General features: G+C 40.6%; 1 non-coding gene across 1 annotated transcript; it reads left to right on the forward strand.

Moving 5' to 3' along the window:
• Window positions 1-8,985: 8,985 nt before the first annotated feature.
• LOC148553527 (small nucleolar RNA R71) lies at window positions 8,986-9,092 on the forward strand. Its single transcript, XR_015893332.1, has one exon. It is a non-coding gene; the product is annotated as a small nucleolar RNA R71 (small nucleolar RNA).
• Window positions 9,093-11,122: the final 2,030 nt, after the last annotated feature.

Consider the following 11,122-nt stretch of genomic DNA (forward strand, 5'->3'; position numbering starts at 1 on the left):
TGAAGTATGGTCACTGATTATACCACATGCATTTCCCAAATCAAGTATTGAGAGGATTATAGTCACATATCCATCCAAACCCAATTTGGTCCAGCATGAGAAAGCATTTCTAGCTTGATCTCTTCATTCCTCTTTCAAGGTTCAGAAGAGATCCAAGTATGAATAGCTTCTTTTCCAAGATAACTACCCAATTGGATGAAGATCGAAAGCTTTCAAGTAAAATCAAGAGAAAAGATAGAAGAAGAATAATGAAAACTAGTATTGATCCATCAAATTACAACAGAGCTCCCTAACCCAATGAAAGGGGTTTAGTTGTTCATAGCTCTGGAAAATGAAAACAAAGATGGAGAATACATGATGATACTAGAAGTGAAGAGAAAGTAAATACAGAGAGTAATTCAAAGTTACTCCTATATATACTATTCTTCTACTCTTCTAGTTGGTTCTTCAAGTCTTGGGTCTGGGCCTTTGGATCTTGAGTTTGAAGCAGTTATCTTCTTCATTGGGCTTGGCTTTACTTGCAGAGAGAAATTGTGAAGTGGGTAGAGACTTTATCTTAGGACGTTAGTGGTGTTAACGTTCAGTAAAAATATGGGTTCGAGAACGTTAGTGGCATTCAACTTTTTCACTAACGTTCCTTACCCAAGCAAGAGCCACGTTAACCTCAACGTTAGTAGCACAAACGTTGCCACTAACGTTGCCTCTTTGTCCTTCGTGCACGTTATTGGGACTCAACTTTCCCAATAACGTTGAGAAGCCTCCCCCTTCCTAACGTTAGAGTCCACATTAACTTAGTTAACGTGGCTCTTTTAACGTAGGCTTGCCAACCTTCGAGAACGTTAGTGACACTTAACATTGTCACTAACGTTCCAATGTGCCCCTTAGCTCCCACGTTAGAGTCCACGTTAACTAGGTTAACGTGGCTTCTAACGTGACCTATGCTAGCCATCTCCAACGTTAGTAACAAAGTTGAGTGCCACTAACGTTGGTTCAACATTCCCTTATCCACGTTAGCTTCCACGTTAACTAAGTTAACGTGGGAGTTAACGTGGCTCATGGTGGCATGTGTGGGTTCCTTCCAACGTTAGTGACAATGTTGGGTGTCACTAACGTTGGCGTCACCTCCTTTCCTCACGTTAGCTTCCACGTTAACTAGGTTAACGTGGGAGTTAACATGGCCTAGTGTGACTTGGCCAACGTTAGTGATAATGTTGAATGTCACTAACGTTGGCTTCCTCCCTTTATTCTTAATGTTAGAGGCCACGTTAACTAAGTTAACGTGGTGACTAACGTGGCCACTTATGAGCTTGGTCCAACGTTAGTGATAATGTTAAGTGTCACTAACGTTGGCTCCATTTCCTTTCTTCCATGTTAGAGTTCACGTTAACTTAGTTAACGTGACTCTTAACGTGGGCAATGATGGCTTTGAGAGCGTTATTGGCAATCACTTTTCTCATTAACTTTGCAAGTTACTCCCATTCCACGTTAGTGTTAACGTTAGTGTAACTAACGTAGCCACTAATGTGGTTCTTCTTTGCTTCCCTTGTCCTGAAATCAAGCAATAAAGTGCATCAAAGTTCTAGTCCAAGTCATGGGAAATGCAACATCCAATTTGTCCTTAAATTCATGCAAAATCCTCATGAAATCATGTAAATTGCACAATGCATGCTTGAATCAAGATGTAAGTGAATATCTACCCAAAACTAGCTTATTTCCTAAGGAAATGCATGAAACTACCCTAAAAACAGTAAAGAAAAGGTCAGTGAAACTGGCCAAAATGCCCTGGCATCACAACACCAAACTTAAAGCTTGCTTGTCCCTAAGCAAGTACTGGAACAAGAGAATGATGAATGGAATGCCAAGAGAAGTGAGTCATTCTTGTGGAAGTTATGTCCCTGGTTTTATGGTGGTTTCATGCATAGCAACTTAGGTTCATTCCTGGCTTTCAGACCTTTATCATGTCCTAGAATACTCACTGTGATTGCATCCCATGAAACTTTTATTTATTGATCCTTTTGTTGTTATTTCAGGGCTTATTTGTGTTCTTAAGCTAAGTGTTCTGTAAGGGGGTAACTCTTTAAAATAAGCTTTCAGCCAACACTCCCGAACCAGTTGGTTCAAGGTGCTAGGTGTTGAAGCACCCCTAAGGACTTACTTGCTCAAGTCTCTCCCCCATACATACACACCACGGGCACACAGTTTATTTATTTTCTTTTCTTGAGACCTTGGTGTCCAGCACCTCTTTGGGTTACTAAATGCTCTGTAGTGAGGGTTACTCTTGATAGTGGATTTTCAGCTGATAATCCCGAGTTAGTTAACCCAAGTTACCAAGTGATAAGGCACCCCTAAGAGCTTATTCATCCAAGTAGATCCCTCACACAGGAGCACCACAGACACATGCCGCAAGATTAAAAACCATTGGTGCCTAGCCTTATTGCTTGTTCTTTTTCTTTTATTCCTCAACTTTGATTGTTCTTTCCCTTTTTCTTATTAGGATATTCTTATTTAGCTAGTCTCATGGGGTGTGTTTCAAGCATAGCATTCCTGACAGATAGTTGTCTTCCCACCTCATGGTTGAACCAACTTAGCTAACTTATGACTATACCACAAACTCATGAACTTACTCCATAGTATGAACTCCTCTCTGGTCTTTAAAAACACACATTCTCTTTTCATTTGATTTAAAGGGACAAACATACAAGTAAGCAAAGTAAGGATGCAGTGACATAGAGACTAGCAAACATAGACCTATTCAGAAAGAAAACTTTAAAGACAGAATTTAAAAAGTTCAACTAACATGGAAGCATGTTCTATTTCATACAAGATCTTCCTTATTTAAAGCATAGAAAAAGATGGACCAAAGAAGGAACTCCACCACCTTTTACTCTTGTGGATGTCCATACTCTCCTTCTTGCTTGTCCTCCTGGTGTTTTTCTTGATTACTTGTGCTCCCACTTCCCTTGCCTTTTCCAAGCAGCTTCTTCCAAAAACCACCATCTTCCATCTTCTTCTTAAGTGTTTCCTTTTGCTGTTTCACCTTCCTCTCTTCTTGTTCTACAAAATCTTTTTGGACCTCATCATATGTAGGGATGGCATAGTGTAGATGATGCATATTACTGGATATGTAGTTCAACTTGGCTTGAGTGTTGACGTTGAACTCCTCCCTATGTAGTTGCCGTCCTTCATTAAGTACAGTGAACTCATTGAATGCTTTCATCTGGGCTATTTGTCACTGATTGAGTTCCTGCAATTGCTTATCTTGACGTTCTTGCCTCTCAGTAACTTGGTTGATGGTTTGAGTAAGCTGGGAGTATTGTTCCTGTTGCTGCTCCATTTGTTGTTTCTGCCACTTTTCTTGTTGGCTCATCCGGTTTAGTATTTGCTCTTGTCCTTCCATATGTCTCATCCCCAGATCTTCAATAGCTCTTAGAAGGTGATTCATATTCAAGTCGGCTGGGTAAGGATGTTCTCCTTGTTGATATTCTTCCTGATGAGACTCCTCTTGGTGAGCTCCTTCTCTTGCTTTTAGTTTCCCTATTTGTGGCCTTCTTTGTTGCTGAGCAGGTGTAGTATAGGCCATACGCTGGGTTGTCATTAGCCTCCCAGGGTTCACCCAGTCTGGATTGCTATCCTCAAAGACCACTTTGGCCTTTGTGCACAATCGGAGAATGGTGCTGGGGTACCAAAGCCTGGCACCTGATTCAAGCTTCTCAGCTGAATCTTGAATTCCCTCAGCTATAAGTTCATGCACATTGATTTCTCCACCTTGTACTAGGCAATGTACCATAGTTTCTCGATTAATATTTACCTCTGAATTATTTACAGCTGGGAGAATAGACCTCCTCACGAGTTCAAACCACCGCTTGGCTTCTGGGCTAAGGTCTCCCCTCTTGATGAACCGGGGTCTCCCATCTCCATACCTCTCCCAGTCAGCTGCTATAACACAGATGTCAGTGAGCTCATCATTGTCTTGGCTTTTACTTATCCTTGCATGATAGATGGGCTCATCAAAATGTGGTGATTTCAGGTGAAGAGTTCTTATTATAGCATTTGGGCTGAAGTCCACCTCATTTCCTCTTACATAGCTTTTGAAGGTTGGGGCCCTGGTTTTGTCTTCTCTGACTACATTTGCGTAAAACTCTTTGATGAGGTTTGTATTGATCTTTCCCTCTGGATTGGTGAGCATTTGCCACCCTCTTTCTTCAATCTTCTCCCGAATCTGTGGGCAGTCGTCTTCATTGATTTGGAAGGTTAACTCGGGCAGTATCTTTTTGAGCTTTATCCGCTCAAATTCTCGTTCATGGAAGGCAGTCTTGAATCTCTTCTCGTCGAAAGAAATGTTCTCCATTGGTTTCTTCCTCTTCTGCCTCTTGGACTTGATGATGCCATGAATGAAGTTAATGCGAAAAGAGTGTAGTGAAGGGAAGAAATGTGGGATTTAGAGAGTGGAAAGTTGAAGAACTAGTTGCTGGAAAGTGAAGTGCAAGGGATATGAATTTTGAATGTGGAGATGGTGCGGATTGGATCCACTTATATAGAGAAGTGATGAAGATATTAAAGGTGTGGATTGATGGGGTTGGTGTATGATGAACGGATGGGATTTTGTATGGAGTAAGCACGAGGATTACCAACTTTATGATGGAGTTGGTTCGGTTTCCTAGTTTGTTCTTCCTCCAATGTTGCATGGCAACCATTCCCAATGCATTCCCCCTTGAGGCACGTGTGTAGTACCCCTCTTCATGAAGTGGCCGAACCTTTCTCATTAAATTGTCCAATCAATCTCCTTCAATGTTCCTCTTCTTTCCTTATAAAGATCAAATAAGAAAAGTAAGAAATATAAAAAAAAATCAATTTAAATTTTTACGACTAGAATAATAAAGAGAAGAAAAGATTTTGTTTATTCATGAACTCCAACTAACTAACTAACTGTGTATCCTTATATGCACATTGGTGGTGGCACTATGGGGTGACACCAAACTTAGTTTGGAGCGCTGTGATGAAAAGTTCTGTTCAAAGCTCCAAGACTAGCATGCTCTCAGTTGCATTCATGCTTTCATGGCACCCTTTGAACACCAAACTTGTTCTTCACTATATACTGCAATATAAGGACTTCACCAAGTTTTTGTCAAGTTTGGGTTAGAATTCATGAATATTGACTTATTCACTAGTAAAAGCTAATAAAACATGGGTTGCCTCCCATGAAGCGCTTCTTTAGCGTCACTAGCTTGACATTTTTCCTTCATCAGGGAGGTTGATAATGCTTCAAGTCCTCCCCTCTTGCCTTGGACTTATATCCATTGGTTGTATCAATGATCTCTACATGTTCCAAGGAGAGAACTCTGTTGATAGTGAAAACCTTAGGTGACTGAGATGGTACAGTGGGGAGATTAGGGGGGATATCTGGGAAGTAAGCTGAGATCACTTTATCTCCTGGAGAGAAGTCTTCCGTAGGGATCTTCTTGTTCCTCTACCCCCTTGGTACCTTCTTCTTTGTCCCTTTTGATGTTGCCTTGCTCTTGGTGACTTCTTCTTCTAAGGGAATTTTGTTGTTGTCTTCACATGTCTCTGGTGGTTTAGGTTCCTCCAGCTTTTCCTTGAGTTGTGACAACTGCTTATTTCCTTGTTCATCAACCAAGGGCTTTCCTAGATGGACTGGTTGTTGATAGAGAGAATTGTTGTCGGTCTAGAATTTCTCTTGTAGAAATAAGAATTTCGTTGCAAGTATAGCCCAACCAACAAACAACTCTCACATCAAATTAAATTTTAGGTTTTTGTCACAAGTACAAACCCCAATAAGAAATAACCGGAGTATTTCGGACTCCGGGTCATCTCACGAAGAGTTGCAATGAAGTGTTTAATTATTGGCTATGAAAATGCAAAGGGGGGTTGATTTGATGTTTGACAAGAAAACATAAATGACAAGAAAGTAAAACAACAAGAACTAATAAAAGAAATAGTAAGCACTCTTGGCTAAGACTTAGGTAATTGAGATCACCATCCTTGTCTACATACCAAATATTGATAATTATGAGAGGCCAAGCTCATTAAGTCTACTTCCAAAAGCCTTAAGTAGGTAATATCTACTCCTAGGCTTGAAGTACGTCAAATGGCTTTGATCACATCAACCCATAAGTCCCAACCTACCTACTAATTAGATTAGTAGTGGGTTGGCATCAATGAGTATCAAATTGATCACCAAGGGTTCTCAAATCACCAATTCAATGAGACCCAATGACTCAAGGTCACTCAATTCCCTTAGCCTAGGCCAAGAGTCAAGAACACTACTCAAAAACTAGAGGAAGCATTTTACCAAACACCTAGAGTGCAAGAAAAGTAAACATCATAAATTGCAAGAATTAAAGGAAACCCACAACTAACATAAGCAAGAAATCAATAATGTCAAGCAAGATCAACATAAAAGAAACATAGAAACATAAGATTGCATTCAAAGAAATCAAAATTCAACAATGGTTCATAAACATAAAAATGGCAAAAGAAGGAAATTAACAACAAGAACTAGAAGAACAAAGGTGTAACAACAAGAAATTAAAAGAGAAAACTAGTCAAAACAAGAATTGAAAGATGAATTTGAGAGAACTAAACCTAAACTACCCTAAATTCTAGAGAGAAGAGAGAGCTTCTCTCTCTAGATTTCTATCCTAAAACATGATGCAAACTAAACTATGACTAAGTGTGTTGACTCTCCTTCAATTCTTGGCTGAAATAGCATCAGAAATGAGTTGGGTTGGGCCCAAAGTGCTTCAGAATTCGCTGGGGGCGAATTCACTTTAATGGGCTACGGCAGCATCGGCGCGCACGCGCAAAGTGCGCGTGCGCGCCCCTCAGCGCAAAGTAACATATGGCAAATTTTATATCATTTCGAAGCCCCGGATGTTAGCTTTCCAACGCAACTAGAACCGCCTCATTTGGACCTCTGTAGCTTAAGTTATGGTCAATTGAGTGCGAAGAGGTCGGGCTTGACAGCTTTACGGTTCCTTCATTTCTTCATGAGTTCTCCCACTTTGCATGCTTTTCTCCTCACTTCTTCCATCCAATACTTGCCCTATGATCCTGAAATCACTTAGAAAATACATCAAGACATCGAATGGAATTAAAGTGAATTAAAATTACCAATTTTAGGGCCTAAAAAGCATGTTTTCACATTTAAGCACAATTCAAGGGAGAATTACAAAACCATGCTATTTTTATTGAATAAATGTGAGAAAAGGTGATAAAATCCCCCAAAATAAGCACAAGATAAACCACAAAATTGGGGTTTATCAGTTGTGCTTCAGTGCTTGCTTCCTCTGTCAGCATCTCATTATGATCTTTGCGTGGTTCTTTGTTCTCTTGGTCTGATTCTTGTGAGAGTTTGAAGACACTAAAGCTGAGTCGTTCATCATGGATCCTTAATATTAGCTCCCTTCGCTCCACCTCTATGAGTGCTCTGGATGTAGCTAGGAATGGTCTCCCCAATATGATTGGGTGAGTGTGACTCTCTTCCATGTCCAAGATGACAAAGTCAGTGGGAAGAAAGTATTTCCCCACCTTTAACAACACGTTTTCCACCACCCCTCTTGCTTGTTTTTGAGTTTTGTCAGCCAGCTTGATGACTACATCTGTGGGCAATATCTCATTGATCTGCAGCCTCTTCACCAGGGATAAGGGCATTAAGTTGATGCTTGCTCCCAAATCGCAGAGTGCTCTATCAAACATTGTTTCCCCTATGGCACAGGGGACATGAAAACTCCCTGGATCTTTTCTTTTCGTAGGTAACTGCGGTTGAATGAGGGCACTGCACTCCTTATTCATCACTATAGTTTGACCTCCCTTGAGTGAGCTTTTCCTGGGAAGCAGCTCCATCATATACTTGATGTATGCAGGCATTTGTTGGATAGTCTTGATGAACGGTATGTTCACATGCAAAGATGCAAACAAGTCAAGAAATCTTTAGTATATTCTCTTCTCCATAGCACCATTGAGCAGTTGGGGAAAAGGTGCATAGAGTCTCAGCAGCTCCTGTTTTGAGATTTCTGGTTCTTGGTAATCTTTTTCTCCCTCCTCTACTGAGGTATCTTCAGGTTGTTCTGATTGCTTGCTTGGCTTGTCCTCAATCTCCTTATCACTTATAGTGACCATCTTGCAATCTTCCCATCTTACTTTCTTTGTTTCACCTCTCGAATTCTTCTCCGTGTCACTTGGGAATCCATCTGTGGGTTTGGGAATTTGTTCAGAGAGATACCCCACTTGAGATTCCAACCTCTTGGTTGTGTCTCCCTGGTTCTTGAAACTTGCTCACACTTCCTCTTTGAACACCTTGTTGTCTTCAATCTCCTTGCTTATGCCTTCAAGTAGATTCTCAATCCTTGAGATTCTTTCATCAAATGATGATAGGTCAGGCTGAGGAGGGTTATGCTGGCCTTGATATGAATGTGGAGAGGTGTTGTTATGGGGGTGTTGATATGGTCTAGATGTGAAGTGTTGGTGGGCTGCATTGTTTGGATTTGGGCGTCTTTGATCAAGGCTTTAGTCTTGTTGATTTCCCCACCCAAAGTTTGGGTGATTCCTCCATCCAGGGTTGTAGGTCTTGGAGTATGGATCATGGTTTTGCCTAGGTGAACAATGTAGTTGGCTTGCTCCTGACTACCCTCTGCTTCTTCATTCACTCCTTCTTAGGTTGTTGATGAAGTGGAGATTGCTGCTACTTGGTTCCTCTCCATCTTCTTGGTGAGGTCAGCCAGCTGCCGGGTAATGAGCTTGTTTTGGGCCAGCAGAGCATCTACATTGTTTAGCTCCATTACTCCTCTTGTGTTCCCTTTTTCGGAAGCATAGAAGTAGTCATTCTCTGCTACAGTTTCAATGACATCTATGGCCTCCTCAATGGTCTTCTTCTTGTTCAAAGATCCTCCGGATGAATGGTCCACGGCCTTCTTTGACTCATAAGAGAGCCCTTCATAGAAAATGTGCAGCTGCACCCATTCATTGAACATATCTGGTGGGCACCTCCTTGTGAGGTCTTTAAACCTCTCCCATGCTTCATATAGAGTCTCACCATCTTGTTGCCTGAAAGTTTGGACCTCAGCTCTCAGTCTATTGATTCGTTGAAGAGGGTAAAATCTTGCTAAGAATTTGTTCACCACATCTTCCCAAGTTGTCAAGCTCTCCCTTGGGAAAGACTCCAGCCACTTGGCTGCCTTATCCTTGAGTGAGAATGGAAATAAGAGTAGTCTATAGGCGTCAGGATGAACACCATTAGACTTCACTGTGTCACATATTCTCAGGAAGGTGGTTAGATGTTGATTGGGGTCCTCTTGGACACTTCCTCTGAACGAACAGTTGTTCTGAACAAGGGTGATGAGCTGTGGTTTTAGTTCAAAATTGTTGGCATGGATGGTTGGCTTTTGAATGCTACTTCCACAGTTTCCTGGGTTTGGATTGATGTAGGAGCCTAAAACTCTTCTATCCTCCCCAGCATGATTTGCTCGACCTCTTCCGCCATGGTTGTGAGCCTCTTCCTCACGATGGTTTTCCATGTTTTCTTCCATGTTTGGTTCAAAGTATTCCTCAAAGTGTTCCTCCTCTTCTTCAGCACCAACTACACGTTTTTCTCTTGCCTCCTTTCTTAGTCTAAGGAAGGTTCTCTCAGGTTCAGAATCAAAGGAAGTTGAAGCCCCGCTTCTTCTCCCTGTCATACAACCAACAAGTACAAGCAAAGAGAATAGGTGCAGAAAGTATATCTGTCAGAATTACTGTTAGTATGAGTGATGCAATATATCAAACAGTTAGTGGGTTAGTGAGATGAATAGTAAATAACAAAGAAAAAGTAAGGGGAAGAAAAGAAATTAACTAAAACAGGAAATAGATGACTCAAACAGAAAATTAAATCAAACAAAAATAAAATGCTCAATCTAGTTATCCTCCAATCTAATCATTGTTAATGCACAATCAATCTCCGGCAACGGCGCCATAAACTTGATGCACGGAAAACTTGTCTCATAACAAATTTCCTTCGTCAAGTGTACCGAATTTGTCGTCAAGCAAAAACTCACAATAGAGTGAGATCGAATCCCACAAGGATTGATTGATCAAGCAACTTTAATTAGAGGAATGTTCTAGTTGAGCGAATCCAGGAATTGAGTCTAGAATTGCAGAAAATAAAATGGCAGGAAGGTAAATGACAGAAAAAGTAAATGCTAGAATTAAAGAACTGAAAGTAAATGACTGAAGTAAATTGCAGAATTATAAATGGGAATGGGGGAATTGCTCATGAAAGTAAATGACAGAAAATAAAGAGAATGGGTAAGATCAGAAATGGGGAGTTCATTGGGCTTAGCAGATGTTGCATTCTCCGAAACAATTTCATTTTCATCTCTTCCTCAATTAATGCCCTCATTGATCTCCTTGGCAATCTTAAGTGATTGAATTACAATTTCTTGTAATTCAATCTCTCAAATCTTGATCAATAGCCAATTGCTTGTTCAATTGCTCATGAGAAGAGATGAAGTATGGTCACTGATTATACCACATGCATTTCCCAAATCAAGTATTGAGAGGATTATAGTCACATAACCATCCAAACCCAATTTGGTCCAGCATGAGAAAGCATTTCTAGCTTGATCTCTTCATTCCTCTTTCAAGGTTCAGAAGAGATCTAAGTATGAATAGCTTCTTTTCCAAGATAACTACCCAATTGGATGAAGATCGAAAGCATTCAAGTAAAATCAAGAGAAAAGATGGAAGAAGAATAATGAAAACTAGTATTGATCCATCAAATTACAACAGAGCTCCCTAACCCAATGAAAGGGGTTTAGTTGTTCATAGCTCTGGAAAATGAAAACAAAGATGGAGAATACATGATGATACTAGAAGTGCAGAGAAAGTAAATACAGAGAGTAATTCTATGCCAAGAGGCTCCCTATATTTTCCGACTCCCTAAATAATTCAAAGTTACTCCTATATATACTATTCTTCTACTCTTCTAATTGGTTCTTCAAGTCTTGGGTCTGGGCCTTTGGATCTTGAGTTTGAAGCAGTTATCTTCTTCATTGGGCTTGGCTTTACTTGCAGAGAGAAATTGTAAACTGGGCAGAGACTTTAGCTCAGGACGTTAGTGGTGTTAACG

Source organism: Arachis ipaensis, chromosome B7 (genome assembly GCF_059453495.1).
Source record: "Arachis ipaensis isolate K30076 ecotype BB chromosome B7, ASM5945349v1, whole genome shotgun sequence".
NCBI lineage: Eukaryota > Viridiplantae > Streptophyta > Magnoliopsida > Fabales > Fabaceae > Arachis > Arachis ipaensis.